Here is a 17,850-nt window from a genome sequence, read left to right as displayed (position 1 = left end):
GGTTAGCCCTAAAATTGAAAAACAAGCTGAAATTTGTTGATGAAAGTTTAAAAAAACCTGATAAGAATGATCCATTGTTTGAACTGTGGGATAGATGTAATACATATGTCTTAACCTGGATTAAAATCTCACTGAACCCTAAAATCACCCGAAGCATAATGTGGAATAAGGTTACATATGAGCTATGGGAGGACCTGAAACATAGGTACCATGAAGGTAATAGATTTCGAATTGCAGAACTGCAGGAGGAGCTATACGGAACAAGACAAGGAGAAATAAGCGTGACACAATACTTCACAAAACTGAAGTCGCTGTGGGAAGAATTTGATGATTTCAGGCCTATTCCACCCTGCAATTGTGAATATGTGTGTACTTGTGGATTAGGAGAAATGGAAAAATATAGAATGGAAGATTATGTAACTAGATTCCTAAGAGGACTTAATGAACAGTTTGCGAATGTTAGAGCTCAGGTTATGCTAATAGAGCCACTGCCAGATTTAAAGGTTGTGTTTTCCATGATGACTAGACAAGAAAGGTAAAACCAAACCATGGATGATACCATAGACCCCAAGATCTTATTATACTCTACCAAATCCTTCAACACTGCTGAGGTCTCACAAGGTAGAGGGAGAGGAAAAGGTAGACGAGGTAGATTCCTAGGCTTTGGGAGAGGACAAACGGGAAGAGGTAGAATGTAGTGTTCATACTGTGGTAAAGGAGGCCACACAGTGGATGTATGTTACAAGAAACATGGTTTTCCCTCTCATCTTAGACTGAGAAATCTGAACTCGAACGGAGGTTTGGGAGCAGTGAATTTCAGTGCTAAAATAAATGGCGATGGCATTGACGATTCTGGTTGTGTGGAAGAAAATGGAACTTCCAATGTTGACTTTACTCCAGAGCAGAAATTAGCCCTACTAGCTTTACTCAAAAGAGGGGAGAGGCAAAGCAGATCCACAGTGCTAACCAAATCACAACCCTAGAACAAGTACCTCATCAAAGTAACTTGGTGCATATCATGCATTTTAAGTCAAGCGTGTTCATTTGAAACATTTCTATATTAAAACATGGTTCTTGGATAATAGATACAGGAGCTACTATTCACGTATCCTATTGGCTAGAAGATTTTCAAACTCATTTCAAGATAGCTCCTATAATCATTCGGTTGCCTAATGGTGCATAAACCATTAGCAACATAGCTGGAACTATCAAATTTTCAAATAAATTGTACCTCACAAATGCATTATACATTCCATCTTTAAATTTCAAATTGATATCAGTATCAAAAGCCACAAAACATTTGCATTGTAAAATGAGTTTCACTGATGACAATTGTAAGATACATGACTTACTCTCGAAGAGGATGATTGGAGTAGCTAGAGTGTGTGGTGGCCTTTATACCTTGAACTGTGATGCTTCACGATCAGAAATTACACAGGTATCAAATAAAACTCATGTAGACATGCCAATACTGAATATTTCAAACACAAAGCTATGGCATTTTAGGTTAGGCCATGCACCATCTCATAGAATGAAAAAAATGAAGAAAATTTTCAGATTCATTCATTGTGACACTGATGTACAACCTTGTGACTCATGTCACCTAACAAGGCAAAAGAGATTACCATTCAATAATAGTAGCACAGTTTCATTAACTTCCTTTGATTTAATTTATGTGGATGTTTGGGGCTCGCTAGCTATTCCCTCCACGGGAGGACAAAGATATTTCTTAACCACAGTAGACGATAAAACAAGGTTCACTTGGGTATTCTTCATGAAAAACAAAAGTGAAGTTGCTGATCTCATTAAATTTTTTGTAAAACTTTTTAAAACATAGTACGACAGCAAAATCAGATGTATAAGGTCCGATAATGGAACTGAATTTTTGATGCACTCCTTCTTCAATGAAACTGGTATATTACACCAAAGATCATGTGTTGAAACTCCTCAACAAAATGGTATTGTTGAATGAAAACATCAACACATTCTTGAAATAACTAGAGCAATTTTCTATCACTCAAATGTCCCTAAGTGTTTTTGGCAATATGCAGTTTCATATTTAGTTCACATCATGAATAGATTACCATCAAATTTTCTGAACAATTTATCACCTTATCAAGCTTTGCATAACTCTTTACCTGACATATCTCATTTAAGGGTTTTTGGGTGTCTGGCATATGCCAGTACACTCCAAGCAAATCGAAAGAAACTGGATTCAAGATCCAAAAGATGTGCATTTTTGGGTTTCAAGGAGGGTACCAAGGGATATCTCTTAATTAATCTAAAGACTAGAGAGATCTTTACTTCAAGAGATGTGTCTTTCTATGAAGATCATCTTTCATACTTAAGCACACACCCTGACCAAAGCACACACACTGCATCTTCTATTCAGTTCAAAACTGACCTTTTTGCATATGACATCATTCTCCAACCTCACACATCACACACTAATTATCAAGCATCGCATGCATCCAACTCACACACTGAGATTTCCAACAATAATAATGATGCCCCATAAAATTTCAATTCAGCACATACACCACTGGTGCAGAATTTATAACCCACAAACTAACCGGCAAGTGCACCGGGTCGTACCAAGTAGTACCTCAAGTGAATAAGGATTGATCCCACGAGGATTGATGGACTAAACAACAATGATTGCCTGATTTACTTAGTTAGATAAACAGCAAAAGGTGTTTTGAGAGTTCAAAAGCATTAATAGTAAATTCAGAATATCAAAAACCAAGCAGTAAATGGTTTGTGAAATATATGGAGAAAGTAGTTAAGGTTTCAGAGATATTTATTTTCTGGATTTACTTTTCTTACCAACTACTTTAATCATGAAAGATTCAATTCATGGAAAACTATATGTGACTAAACCCTAATTTCTTAGACCTTTTTAGTCTCCTCTAACCTTCATCAACTACCAATTCCTTGGTCACTTGATTCCAATTAGAGGGTTAAGTTCAAAACTAGTTTATGTGCTATATAAGAGGATTATATGTCACGTATCCCGTTAAGTCAAGATAATTAGTGATTTAGGAAAATTTTTTTTCAAGTTGTTGTTCAGTTATATTCCAAGGTTTACAAGAACTCAATTAGAATAAGGGTCATACTTCCGTTCCACCCAGATTCATAAGATAAAGAACGAAAACAATTCTTGAAATTGAAATTAAAACATGAATTAAAATAGAAAGGTAATAGTATTAATTCATAGAATAAACAGAGCTCCTAACCTTAACAATGGAGGTTTAGTTGCTCATGGTTCAGAGAGAAAACAAGGATTCTGAAAAACTGTAAAGTGCGAAATGAGGTGGAAGAGAAGAGATGAACCCGAAGGACTGATTCTTTTCCCTTTTATATCAAATCCTAATTAACGTAAAAATATATTTTCTAAAACCAAATAATATCTTTTCCTATTTATAAATAAAATAAAAGTTTAATCAAAATCACCTAATGTCTCGTGTAGGTATTGATGGATGAAAGGGGGACCACTTTGCTTCTTATAGTTGGCGCCTAACTTGGTGAAGTGTGGCGCCTAACTTGAGCATGGCCGAATTGCTTTGAATGTTGTAGCTGGTCCTGGCACCTAACTTGGGAGGATATGGCGCCTAACTTAGAGGAGGCAGCAAGGATTGGCGTGACTTGCTTGACCTGGCGCCTAACTTGGTGAAACCCAAGTTAGGTGCCACCTATGCAGCATGCAATTGATGGATTAAGTTTGTCTCGGCGCCTAACTTGGAGAATGCCAAGTTAGGCGCCACCCTTGCCAAATTTCTGGGGAAGAAGTATAGATAATTGTTGGAAAGCTCTAGAAGTTAGATTTCCAACGCCACTGGAATCACGTCAATTGGACCTCTGTAGCTCAAGTTATTCATGTTAGAGTGCAAGGAGGTCAGGGTTTACAGCATCATTCGCTTTCTTCTCTTTTTCTACAAAAACTCCATCAAATCCATCTGAATGCCACCTGAAATAAACAGAATTGCACACAACTCAAAGTAGCGTCCTTAGTGGCTAAAAGATATTTAATTCTTGATTAAACTCAACAATTTGAATGCAAATTTACTAGGAAAATATAGGAAAGATGATCACGCATCACAACACCAAACTTGAGTTGTTGCTTGTCCTCAAGCAACCAAAACTAATACAGGTTTAAAATGTGAATTTGCATGAGAAGTGAGAGTTCAATTAAGCTCATGTCTCTTCTTAAAGTGGGGTTTACCTATTGCAATCCTGAATAGTTTTGGCATCTCATTCTCCTTTGAATAAGAGGAATATCACTGTCATTCGGAATTAGAATCCGGATAATATTATGAATTCTCTAATCTTTTATACTTCAGTTTAATCCTTGAACACATCAAATTTCCTTTAATTCTCTTTTCTTTGGTGCTTTGCACCCTGAACCTAGCCGTATCTTTAAATGTTTTGTCTCAAGGATTACTTGACACAAAAACACCACAAGCACTTAACTGGGGAACCCTCTTTAAGTTCTGATTTTTCTTTCAGTTACTCCCAGACAGTGGGGCTCAAAGCCTTTGGCATACTCTGTTAAATGCATTTGATCTCGACTTTTAGTGTTCTGTCTCAAGGATTACTTAACACATTTACACCACAACCATATGACTAGGAAAACAACTCTTTGAGCTTTTAATCTTGTCTGACCTCCCCAGTCATTGATGCTCAGAGCCTTGGACCTTGCTTTTATTTTTATTTTTTTGCTGTTTCTTTTTCTTCAAAGATTAAGCTTTTATTTAATTCAGAGAATTCATAATACTTCTCTAAATTTCTGTTCCTTATACATCAACATCCTTTGATTCAAATTCAAATATGCACGGTTCATGTCATGCATTCAGAATCACAAAGAATACCACCACATTTAAGTAAATAAGACTACTCTTTGTTATAAACTCTATTTCTCATATAATACATCTTTTTCTTTTCTTTTTTCTTTTGAATTCAAGCTCAGTGACCGATACCTGAGACACTTTTCAGAATTAAAAGCAAATAACGGAATTAAAATAGCAAATTAAACTAGAACTTAGGAATTGAAATAACAAAGGATCATGCAGAAAGTAAGACAAAACAGCAAAAAACAGGAACATGACATAGTAATGGCAAAATAATATAGGAAGTGAAAGGAACTAAGCCAACTCAATCTCCATGGTGGGGATCTCTCTCTTCTGTCTGTGATCCATATGTTCTTCTCAGGTGGCTATAATCCCGTCTCAGCTGGAATATCTTCTGGTGCTGAGAGTCCTGAGCAGCTCTCATTTGATCAAGGGTGGTGGTGATATACTCCCAACGGTTGTTTTGTGTCACCCTCATTTCCTCAATAGACGCAGTGTACTGCTGCCAGCGGCTATCCTGCGTGATCCTCATCTGCTCAATAGAGGAAGTGAGCTACTTCTAGTATTCCTGAAGTGGGAAGTAGTGTCCCTGAGGCAATGGTGGCTGGCCCTGTTGAGCTTCCTCCTCAACTTGCTCTTCTCTGGGGACCCTGTGCTGTTCCCTATGAGTCTCCATGGTCTTCTTAGTAATTGATCTCTCAACAAGAATGGGAAAGTTATTCTCCACCTTTACCGCTGCTGCTTCACACAAGCGGTAAATCAGATGTGGAAAACCAAGCCTAGTAGGCATGATACAATAAATCATGACAGCTCGGTCCACAGTACATTTGGATCGGTTGCTAGTAGGCATGATAGACCTTCGGATGAGTCTAACCATCCCCTAGCTACAGGAAGAAGATCAGTGCTCTTTAGTTGGTTTGGCTTCCCCTATGCACCTATCCTCCACTGAGAACCCAGAATGCATAATTCTTCAATGACTTGGTCTAGTTCCTGGTCTCTATGCATCCTCTCACTGTAATAGGCAAATAGCTGAGGTGGACGCAGCAGATGGAGGGCCTGTCGGATGCTTCTTGGGCTGAAATCAATGACCTTACCTCTCACATAACTCTGATAATTCTTCTCATTGACCCACTCAACATCCTTGTACGTGACCCAGAGATTTCCATAAAATTCTTGGACCATCAGTTGTCCAACCTCCATGTGCGGGTTACATAAAAAATGCCACCCTTTTCTCTCAATTTCAAATTGAATTTCTGGATATTCATCCGGTTTCAGTGCAAATCTCACTTTCGGAGTCACATCCTTCTTGTAAGTATGATCATAAAAGTGTTCTTCATGGATTTTGGATTGAAACCTGTGTGTATCATGAGAACTGGCGGCTGGCTCTTTGCCTTTCCTCTTCTTTGAGGCGCACTAGTTTTGGGTGCCATTACAGAAAATAGAGAAAACAAACAAGTAAAGCGACAACACCAAACTTAAAACTTTTTCTCGTCTCCGAGCAAATTAGAAAAAGACAAAGGGGAAGACAGAGGGGAGTGAAAGAAGAAATTGCAAAAGAAGAAAATAAAAATTAAATTTAAAATTTTCTTTTTTATTCTATTTTTTTTACTGAATGAACACAGAAAAGGATAAAGAAAAGAAGAGGGGATGGACAGAATGGGGTTAGTGGAAGGGGTGTAATGTGTATGGAAGGGGGTGAAGGTTGGGACAAGGGAGCACAGTTAGGATGGGGAGAATGTGTTGTGTTTATAGAGAAGGGGGTGAGGATTGTTGAGAGGGGTTTGTGTTGTGATGAGGGAAGGGAGAGTTATTGTGTGTGTCTGGAGATGGGATAGAGGGGGGGCTTATATAGAGGGTTGGGTGGGGATTCGTTGGGGTGGGAAGTGTCACGGGTAGTGGATTGGGAAGGAGAGGGTGTCACGGGTAGGTATGGGGAATGGAGCATATGTTGGGAATGGAAGGGGGCAGGGGTCACGGGCATGGTGCACAGGGTTGAAGGCTTTGAAAAAGGGAAGGGAATATAGTGCAATTAGTGGAGATTCAGTGTATTAATAGGCTTGATTTGGTTTGGAACTAGTCAAAGTTAGGGGGCTGGCGCCTAACCTGACATAAACGGCGCCTAACTTCATGTGCTACTTCTCCTTGGGTGCCTAACTTGACATCCCTGGTGCCTAACTACATTTGAAGCCCCAACCTAGCACTTAACTTGACATCCCTGGTGCCTAACTTCAGGCCTCCCGAATTGGATGCAATTCTAACGCTTGGTGTGGCGCCTAACTTGATGGAGCCAAGTTAGGCGCCATCCTTCCCGAGAGTAACACCAAACTTGTATGCAGCATTGGCGCCTAACTTCAAGGGGTGAAGTTAGGCGCCACCCCTCTAGTGAGTAACACCCAAATTGAGCATAAATGTGGCGCCTAACTTGAGGTTTTGAAGTTATGTGCCACCCAATCTGAACCAAGCTACTCCAGGGTGTCCGAAACTCTGTCTTCAGGTACCTATTTCTTTTCTAATTATTCTGCATGATCCAAACACACGTAAAATAGAGAAAAAATAGTAGAAACTCAAATAAAACCAAACAAATAACAAAATCAAAGTAAAAGAAATCAAACTAAGGGATACAAAAATATCGCGTTGTCTCCCGACAAGCACTTCTTTAACGTCACTAGCTTGATGGTCAGTTATGCTAGGTCAGCAGATGAGTAGACCCTTGGCGATCAATCTCACCTCCAGAATAGTGCTTCAATATCTGGCCATTAACTGTAAACCTTCTGTTAGAATTCTCTTCCTAAATTTTCACATGACCATACGGTGATGCTCTGGTTACCACAAACGGTCCTGACCACCCGGATTTCAGCTTCCCGGGAAAGAGTTTGAGCCTTGAATTGAACAGAATATCTGATTTCAGCACTCTCTGACCTGGCTCAAAGACTCTGATGGCAATCTTCTTATCATGCCATATCTTAGTTCTCTCCTTATAGAGCTTGAAATTCTCATAGGCAGAATATCTGAATTCATCAAGCTCATTCAACTGAAGTATCCTCTTTATTCCTGCAGCTTGAGCATCAAAGTTCATAAACTTGATTGCCCAGTAAGCTTGATGCTCCAGCTCAACTGGCATGTGACAGGCTTTACCATAGACCAACTGATAAGGGACATGCCAATAGAAGTCTTGTATGCTGTCCGGTATGCCCAGAGAGTATCATCAAGCTTTCTAGACCAATCCTTCCGTGAGATACTGATGGTCTTCTCTAGAATCCTCTTGAGTTCTCTGTTAGAAACCTCAACCTGTCTACTTGTCTGAGGGTGATAGGGGATTGCCACTTTATGACGGACTCCATACCTCTGTAGAAGTGAGTCCAGCTATCTATTATAGAAGTGAGTCCAGCTGTCTGTTATAGAAGTGACTTCCACCATCACTAATGAGTGTCCTTGGGACACCAAATCGGCTGAAGATATATCTCTGAAGAAAGCTCATCACCACTTTGGCATCATTGGTGGGCAGAGCCACAGCTTCCACCCACTTGGACACATAATCAACTGCCACCAGGATATAATTATTGGAATATGAGGGTGGATAAGGTCCCATGAAGTCAATACCCCACACATCAAATAACTCAATCTCAAGAATCCCTTGCCATGGCATCCCATGGTTGGCAGGGAGATTCTTAGCTCTTTCACATCTGTCACAGTTCTTCACAAATGCTCTTGAGTCCCGGAAGAGAGTCGGCCAGTAAAAACCACTCTGAAGGACCTTTGTAGCTATTCTTTCACTACCAAAGTGGCCTCCATAATCAGAGCCATGATAGTGCCAAAGAATCTACTGTGTTTTCTCATCTGAAACACACCTCCAGATTATACCATCTGAGCATCTTCTAAAAAGATATGGTTCCTCCCAAAAGTAGTACTTTGCATCAGTCAGTAGCTTCTTCACTTGTTGTTTACTATACTCTTTTGGAATGAAATTCATGACTTTGTAATTTGTAATGTCCGTAAACCATGGAGCCTGCTGAATGACAAAAAGTTACCCATCCAGAAATGTTTCAGTCACAACTGTGGGTGGTTGCACGCCTTCTTCAGGTTCAATCCTGGAAAGGTGGTCAGCCACTTGATTTTCTGACCCTTTCCTATCTTTGATCTCAATATCAAACTCCTGAAGGAGCAGCACCCATTTGATTAATCTTGGTTTAGAATCCTATTTGGTTAGAAGGTACTTCAAAGCAGCATGATCAATATAAACAATAACCTTAGAACCAATTAAATAGGACCTAAACTTATCAATAGCATACACAATAGCTAATAATTCTTTTTCTGTAGTTGTGTAATTCTTTTGAGCATCATTTAATACACGACTAGCATAGTAAATGACATGCATAAACTTACCGTGCCTCTGTCCTAAAACAGCTCCTATAGCATAATCACTAGTATCACACATTAGTTCAAATGACAAATCTCAGTCAGGGGGAGCTATGCTAGGAGCAGAGGTAAGGTTTGCTTTCAGAGTTTCAAAAGCATGCAGACATTCAGTATCAAATACAAAAGGAACATCAGCAACCAATAAGTTGCTCAATGGATTAGCAATTTTAGAAAAATCCTTTATAAATCTTCTATAAAATTCTGCATGACCCAAGAAACTTATGACTGCCTTAACATTAGTTGGTGATGGTAATTTTTCAATTACCTCCACCTTTGCTCTATCAACCTCAATTCCCTTGCTTGAAATCCAGTGTCCAAGAACAATACCTTCTGTGACCATAAAGTGACATTTCTCCCAATTTAAAACAAGGTTTGATTCTTGATATCGTTTCAAGACCAGAGATAAATGCTTAAGGCAGGATTCAAAAGAATTACCAAAAACAGAAAAATCATCCATAAATACCTCAATAAACTTTTCAACTATATCAAAAAAATTGAAAGCATACACCTTTGAAAAGTTGCTAGGGCATTACAGAGTCCAAATGGCATTCTCCGGTAAGCAAATACTCCAAAAGGACATGTGAATGCCGTCTTCTCTTGATCTTGAGGGTCCACTGCAATTTGGTTATATCCAGAATATCCATCTAGAAAATAATAAAAAGCATGACCAGCTAACCTCTCAAGCATCTGATCAATGAAAGGCAGGGGGAAGTGATCCTTCCTTGTAGCAATGTTGAGCCTCCTGTAATCTATGCACATTCTCCATCCTGTGACGGTCCTTGTAGGAATTAGCTCATTCTTTTCATTTTTGATCACTGTCATCCCTCCTTTCTTGGGAACTACCTGCACAGGACTCATCCAAGGACTGTCAGAAATAGGGTATATAATGCCGGCTTCCCATACTTTCATTACCTTTTTTTGGACCACCTCTTTCATAGTTGGATTGAGTCTCCTTTGTGGTTGCACAACCGATTTAGCATCATCTTCAAGAAGGATCTTGTACATACACTTGGTTGGACTAATCCCCTTTAAATCATCAATGGTCCACCCAAGAGCTGTTTTATGACTCTTAAGAACTGTAATCAACACCTCTTCCTCAGCAGGCTGTAAGGAAGAGCTAATAATCACTAGATATGAATCATTTTCACCTAGGAACACATATTTCAAAGAAGGAGGCCAGGGCTTTAGCTCAAGCTTAGAGATTTCTCCCCCCACCTTAGGCGTGCTCACCATGTCCTTCTGGGGTGGTGAATCATCAATCTCAAGTAATTCATAATCAGAGAGAGGATCCAGAATATCATCAAGTACCTCAGCTTCTAATACCTCTTGAACAAGTGGTTCAACAACATCAACGCTCATACACCCCTCAGAATCATTAGGGTGTTTAATAGCTTCAAATACATTAAGGATCACCTGTTCTTTATTGACCCTTAGGGTTAATTCACCCTTTTGCACATCAATCAAAGCTCTACCTGTAGCTAAAAAGGGTCTTCCAAGAATAATAAAGGACTTTTGATCCTCTTCCATATCCAATATGACAAAATCAGCAGGAAAAATAAATGGCCCAACTTTCACAAGTAAATCCTCAAAAACCCCCCACAAGAATTTTAATAGAAAGATCAGAAAGTTGAAGAGAAATATGAATGGATTTTACCTCCTCAATTTGGAGCTTTTTCATCACTAAAGTGGCATGAGGTTGATGCTAGCTCCAAGATCACACAAAGATCTCTGAATAGTGACATCTCCAATGGTGCAAGGAATTACAAAGCTTCCTGGATCCTGCAACTTCTCAGAAAGGTTATGTTGAATAATAGCACCGCATTCCTTAGTTAACACCACTGTCTCATTTTCCTTCCAATTCCTCTTGTTAGTCAACAGTTCTTTCATGAATTTAGCATAGAGAGGCCTTTGCTCAAGAGCTTCAGCAAAAGGAATGTTGATTTGACGCTTCTTGAAGACTTCTAAAAATCTGGAAAATTGCTTGTCTTTGGAAGCCTTTTGAAGTCTCTGAGGATATGGCATTTTAGGCTTGTACTCAGGAGCCTTAGGCAATGTAGGATGAGTGTCAAGAGAGACTGAGAATAGATTATCTGCACGCCTAGAAGGGACGTGCTCCACCTCTTCTTTCTTTTCCTCTGGAGCTTCATTTTCAACTAGCTCCTCATTGACCTTAGTCTTAGAACCAGCTACTTTACCACTTCTCAATTGAATGGCCTTGCAATCTTCTCTTGGGTTCACCACTGTATCACCAGGAAATATACTTGGAGGCCTCTCAGGTACTTGTTTGCTCAACTGGCCTACTTGCACCTCCAAGTTTCTGAGTGAAGCTCTAGTCTCCTGCATAAAACTAGCTAGTAGTGCTTCCAAATTAGTGTTCTTCTAGGGTTGAGAATTTGCCTGCTGAGGTGGTTATTGTTGATGAGACTAAAATGGGCGGTTATTATAACTATTCTACTGGAAACCGCCCTGAGAATTATTATTAAAATTTTGTGATCTCTGAAGTTGCTCTCTCCACCCCAAATTTGGGTGATTTCTCCATCCCTGATTATAGGTCTTAGCATATGGATCATTATTGGAGTTTCTAGGAGCATTCCCCATGTAATTGACCTGTTTAGAAGGAGATTGAGCATAATCATAATTCTCACCTTGCATATAGCTACCAGTCATGTCATAAGGAGCCTCTTGAGGGGCATTCTGAGTATTAATAGCTGAAACCTGCATCCCACTCAATTGTTGAGTAATCAAATTCATCTGCTGAGACAAAATTTTGTTCTGAGCAAGAAGAGCATCCAAAGCCTCTACTTCCAAAACGCCTTTCTTCTGAGGGGTCCCAGAGTTCACAGGATTCCTGTTAGATGAGTAGAGATATTGGTTGTTAGCAACCAACTCAATAAGCTCAGTAGTCTCCTCAGGTGTCTTCTTCATGTGCAATGAACCATCTGCAGAATTATCTAAACACATCTTGGATATTTCACATAAGCCCTCATAAAAGATCTCCAACTGATTCCATTTAAAAAACATGTCAGGAGGGTATTGCCTGGTCAGCAGCTTGTATCTCTCCCAAGCTTCATAGAGGGTCTCACCATCTTTCTGCTTGAAGGTCTGAACCTCCACCCTTAGCTTAGTCAGCTTTTGTGGTGGGAAAAATTAAGACAAAAATCCAGTGACCACCTTATCCTAAGTGTCCAAACTCTCCTTGGGCTAATAATCTAACCATGGCTTTGCTCTATCCCTCACAGCAAATGGGAAGAGCATGAGTTTGTAAACTTCAGAATTCACTCCATTCATCTTCATAGTATCATAAATCTGCAGAAAATTAGAAATAAATTGATTTGGGTCTTTCTGAGGAAGTCCGTGATACTGCCAATTTTGTTGCACAAGAGAGACTAGCTGAGACTTCAGTTCAAAGTTGTTTGCAGCTATAGGAGGCACCACAATACTTTTTCCATAAAGATCTGCATTGGGGGCAGTGTATGAGCCAAGTAGTCTTCTAGGTTGTTCATTCTCATTCAGATTTGCCACATTGGCATTAACAACACAACTATGATCCATAGTGGACTCTGCAGCTTCCTTTTCAAAAGTCTCACTCAAATTTTCACTAGCCTTGTAAAGTCTAGCTTATTGCAAGTGCCGCCTCAGATTCCTTTCAAGTTCAAGATCAAAATCTGTAAGAGGTTCCTTATCTTTGTTCCTGCTCATAAACAGACAGAAAATAAGAAAAGTGGAATTCTCTACGTCAGAGTGTAGAGAATTCCCAGTGAGGTAACCTGTGTAAAGAAATAGAATAAAACACAAACAAATTAAAGTTAAAAATTTTCGAAAATGATGACAAAAATTAAACTAGGAATTTCGAAATTTATATATAAAAAATGACAAGAAAATTAAAGTTAAATTAACTAGGAAACACCAAACTTAATTTCAGAAATTAAGGAAAAATAGTAGCTAAAAAAATTCGAAAATTAAAGGGCAAAATTAAATAAAATCAAAGCTAAAATGCCTAATCTAAGCAATCAAACAACTAATAGTTGTCAATCATAGTCAATCTCTGTCAACGGTGCCAAAAACTTGGTGCGGAATTTATAACCCACAAACTAACCGGCAAGTGCACCAGGTCGTACCAAGTAGTACCTCAAGTGAATGAGGGTCGATCCACAAGGATTGATGGACTAAACAACAATGATCGCATGATTTACTTAGTCAGACAAACAGCAAATGGTGTTTTGAGAGTTCAAAAGCATTAACAGTAAATTCAGAATATCAGAAAGCAAGCAGTAAACGGTTTGTGAAATATATGGAGAAAGCAGTTAAGGTTTCAAAGATATTTATTTTCCAGATTTACTTTTCTTACCAACTACTTTAATCATGAAAGATTCAATTCATGGCAAACTATATGTCATTAAACCCTAATTCCTTAGACCTTTTTAGTCTCCTCTAACCTTTATCAACCGCCAATTCCTTGGTCACTTGATTCCAATTAGAGGGTTAAGTTCAAAACTAGTTTATGTACCACAGAAACCCTAATTATCCAAATATAAGAGGATTATATGTCATGTATTCCGTTAAGTCCAGATAATTAGTGATTTAGAAGTATTTGTTTTCAAGCTGTTGTTCAGGTAAATTGCTTTTCCAAGGTTTACAAGAACTCAATTAGAATAAGGGTCATACTTCCGTTCCACCCAGATTCATAAGATAAAGAACGAAAACAATTCTTGAAATTGAAATCAATACATGAATTAAAATAGAAAGGTCATAGTATTAATCCATAGAATAAATAGAGCTCCTAACCTTAACAGTGGAGGTTTAGTTGCTCATGGTTCAGAGAGAAAACAAGGATTCTGAAAAATTGTAGAATGCGAAATAAGGTGGAAGAGAAGAGATGAACCCGAAAGGCTGATTTTTTTCTCTTTTATATCAAATCCTAATTAATGTAAAAGTATATTTTCTAAAACTAAATAATACATTTTCCTATTTATAAATAAAATAAAAATTTAATCAAAATCACTTAATGTCTTGTGCAGGTATTGATGGATGAAAGGGGGACTACTTTGCTTCTTATAATTGGCGCCTAACTTGGTGAAGTGTGACGCCTAACTTGAGCATGGCCGAATTGCTTTGAATGTTGCAGCTGGTCCTAGCGCCTAACTTGGGAGGATGTGGCGCCTAACTTGGAGGAGGCAACAAGGATTGGCGTGACTTGCTTGCCCTGGCGCCTAACTTGGTGAAACCCAAGTTAGGCGCCACTTATGCAGCATGTAATTGATGGATTAAGTTTGTCTTGGTGCCTAACTTGGAGAATCCCAAGTTAGGCGCCACCCTTGCCGAATTTCTGGAGAAGAAGTATAGAATATTATACATCGTTGAAAAGCTCCGCCACTCGAATCACGTCAATTAGACCTCTGTAGCTCGAGTTATTCATATTAGAGTGCAGGGAGGTCAGGGTTGACAGCTTCATTCACTTTCTTCTCTTTTTCTACAGAAACTCCATCAAATCCATCCGAATGCCACCTGAAATAAACAGAATTGCACATGACTCAAAGTAGCATCTATAGTAGCTAAAAGATATTTAATTCTTGATTAAAGTCAACAATTTGAATGCAAATTCACTAGGAAAAGATAGGAAAGATGCTCACGCATCAACCACCAATTCAATCTCCATCACCTAATCAAACAAATATGCCACAAAATCACACACTTGCACCTTAACATGCATCACCACTGCCCCTGTTAAAAAAATCAACAAGAATTCGCAGAGCACCATCACATTTGCACAACTATCATTGTCTAAATGCTACCACTTCTCAGCTTCCACTCAAAAATCTGAAAGGTACCCTTTATCGAATTATTTGTCATATGAAAAATTTTCTGCATCACATACTGCATATTCTCTAGCCATCTCTTCTAACATTGAACCCAAACACTACAGTGAATCAATTACTCAATCTTGTTGGGTTGATGCTATTAAGAATGAACTCCAAGCTCTTAAGCAAAGTCAAACTTGGAAGCTCACTTCACTTCCACCCGCCAAGAAGGCAATTGGCAACAAGTGGGTTTTCAAAGTGAAATACAACCCTGATGGCAGCATCAAATGCTACAAGGCACGATTTGTGGCGAAGGGATTCACCCAAGTCCCTGAGATTGACTATCGGGATACATTTAGCCCTGTGATGAAGCTGGGCAGCTTGAGAGTTGTCTTGGCTGTGGCTGCGGAAAAGGGATGGTTCCTCAAGCAAATTGATGTCAATACCGCATTCTTGCACGACGATTTGGATGAGGAGGTGTACATGAAACCACCTCAAGGGTTAGACGTCAAAGCTGGCCAAGTGTGCAAGCTTGAAAAGTCGCTTTATGGTCTAAAACAAGCGAGTCGACAGTGGAATACAAAGCTGAAATCTGTTCTGGTTGAGTTGGGTTTTGTTTAGTCAAAGGCTGATTATAGTTTGTTTACTAAGCACACTGAATTTGGATTCACCGCATTGTTGGTTTACGTTGATGATTTTATATTGGTTGGAAATGATTTGGGAGAAATTAATGTAGTCAAAACAGTCTTGGATGATAGGTTCAAAATCAAGGACATTGGAGATTTGAAATTCTTTATTGGGATGAAAGTTGCACAATCGAAAGAAGGCATTCTTCTTAATAAAAAAAGTATGCTATGGACATCTTGAAGGATGCTGGTTTTGAGAACTGTAAGCCTGCTTCTACCCCTATGGACTACAGTACCAAACTTAGCAAAATTGAAGGCATTCCCCTCTCAGATTCTACACAATATCAAAAGTTAGTTGGCAAATTGCTCTATTTGACCAACACCCGACCTGACATTAGCTTCGCCATTGAAAAGTTGAGTCAATACCTTGACCACCCCACTACTTCTCACCTCAGTGATGTCCATCGAATCCTCTGATACATGAAAGCTTCACCTGTCACTAGCATAGTGTTCTCGGCCACCTCTGATCTCTGTGTCACTGGATTTGCTGATTCCGATTGGGCAGCATGTCCTGATTCAAGAAGATCTATGACATCCAACTGCTTCTACATCAACACTGCCCTGGTTTCATGGAAGAGCAAAAAGCAAGTGACAGTTGCTTGCAGTTCAGCCAAAGTTGAATATCGGGCGCTCGCTGCTGCTACTAAGGAGGCTATTTAGCTCAATTTCATTTTGAAGGATTTGGGAATGCCTCTCACCAAGCCCATCAGCACCTACTGTGACAGCCAATCTGCAATTCACATCGCCTCCAACCCGGTGTTCCACGAGCGCACGAAGCACATAGAGGCCGATTGCCACATTATACGTGACAAGTTTCAAGAAGGTCTTATTCATCTTCTTTCCATCTCTACCACTGAACAGGTTGTGGACATCCTGACCAAACCGCTGCCTCCGTCCATGTTCTCCACACTCTTTGGCAAGTTAGGATTGGTCAACTTACACATTCCTAACTTGAGGGAGGGTGTTACTTGATGTACTAGCTTAGCAATTAGTTAGTTGATTTATTAGTTATAACAATGAGTTAGTTAAACAAGTAGCCTATAACATAATTTTTAGTTAGCCCCTAATTATTCTAACTCAGTTGGTATATGTCTGATTGTTGTAACAGTATAAAGTGTGGTTTATCATTCAGTACATTGAGAAAACAAGAACTCTCATTTCTTCTCTCTATTTTCACTTCTGCTCTATTCTCACACTCCTCTTACGCACCTTCAACAACGCATATTGTTGTTGTTAGTTTTGTTGGAGGTAATTTTTAATGTATTTCTGTTGAGATAGGACTGTAATTTTTTAAAAAATTTGTTAATGATTTGTGTTAATCTTTACAATTCTTAGTAATTAACTAGCAGTGCACCCAACTGCAGCCAATTAGTAAAGAAAGAGTTGTTAACGAAAAAGAAAAAAAAAAGCAGTGCTCCAACTCAAGAATGACTCTAATTTTATTTTTACCCCATTCACCGTAAAAAAAAAATAAAAAAATTGTAACAAAAAAAATCCAAAATTATTGTTAAAGATTTTTCAAAAGACTTTTAATTATAATAAAGAACGAATTAATTTCGAATATAAAAACATCTAAAACCTAACAAAAGAGAAATATCTAAAATTATTTTTAAAAATTCAAAACTTAATAAAACGAGATATAAAAAATTATTAAAAAAAGAACATCTAAAAACTAAGAAAAGAAACTTCTAAAACTATTAAAAAAATTTATCAAAAAAACTAAAAAGAAAAAACATTCAAAACATATAACAAAAGTACATCCAAAACCTAAAAAAAATAAATCCAAAACTAATAGAAAGAATAATCCAAAACTTAAGAGGAAAAAGAAGAGAAGATTGTGGGGAGAGGGGGGATGCGGCGTTGTTGGACGATAAGTTGCCAACGGAGGCGACGAAGCACGAGGAACTGCAGGGAGAGATGTGCGTCGCAACGAGAGGGTTCGGGGGAGGAGGTCGCGGTATCACGGGACGAAGTGTTGCATGGAGAGGCACGATATTCCAACGATCAGGGTTGGAGTGCGGAGCTGCGAATAGAAAAGTTGGAGAATAGAAAAGTTGGAGAAAGAACGCGGCGATGCGCGATCGACGATATATGATCCATACG

General features: G+C 38.9%; 1 pseudogene; it reads left to right on the top strand.

The window, feature by feature from the left end:
- Positions 1-12,282: 12,282 nt before the first annotated feature.
- On the top strand, positions 12,283-12,373 carry LOC112761410 (small nucleolar RNA R71; annotated as a pseudogene).
- The last annotated feature ends 5,477 nt before the right edge of the window (positions 12,374-17,850 follow it).

Source organism: Arachis hypogaea, chromosome 16 (genome assembly GCF_003086295.3).
Source record: "Arachis hypogaea cultivar Tifrunner chromosome 16, arahy.Tifrunner.gnm2.J5K5, whole genome shotgun sequence".
NCBI classification, from domain to species: domain Eukaryota; kingdom Viridiplantae; phylum Streptophyta; class Magnoliopsida; order Fabales; family Fabaceae; genus Arachis; species Arachis hypogaea.
This window is presented reverse-complemented; position numbering and strand designations above follow the sequence as displayed.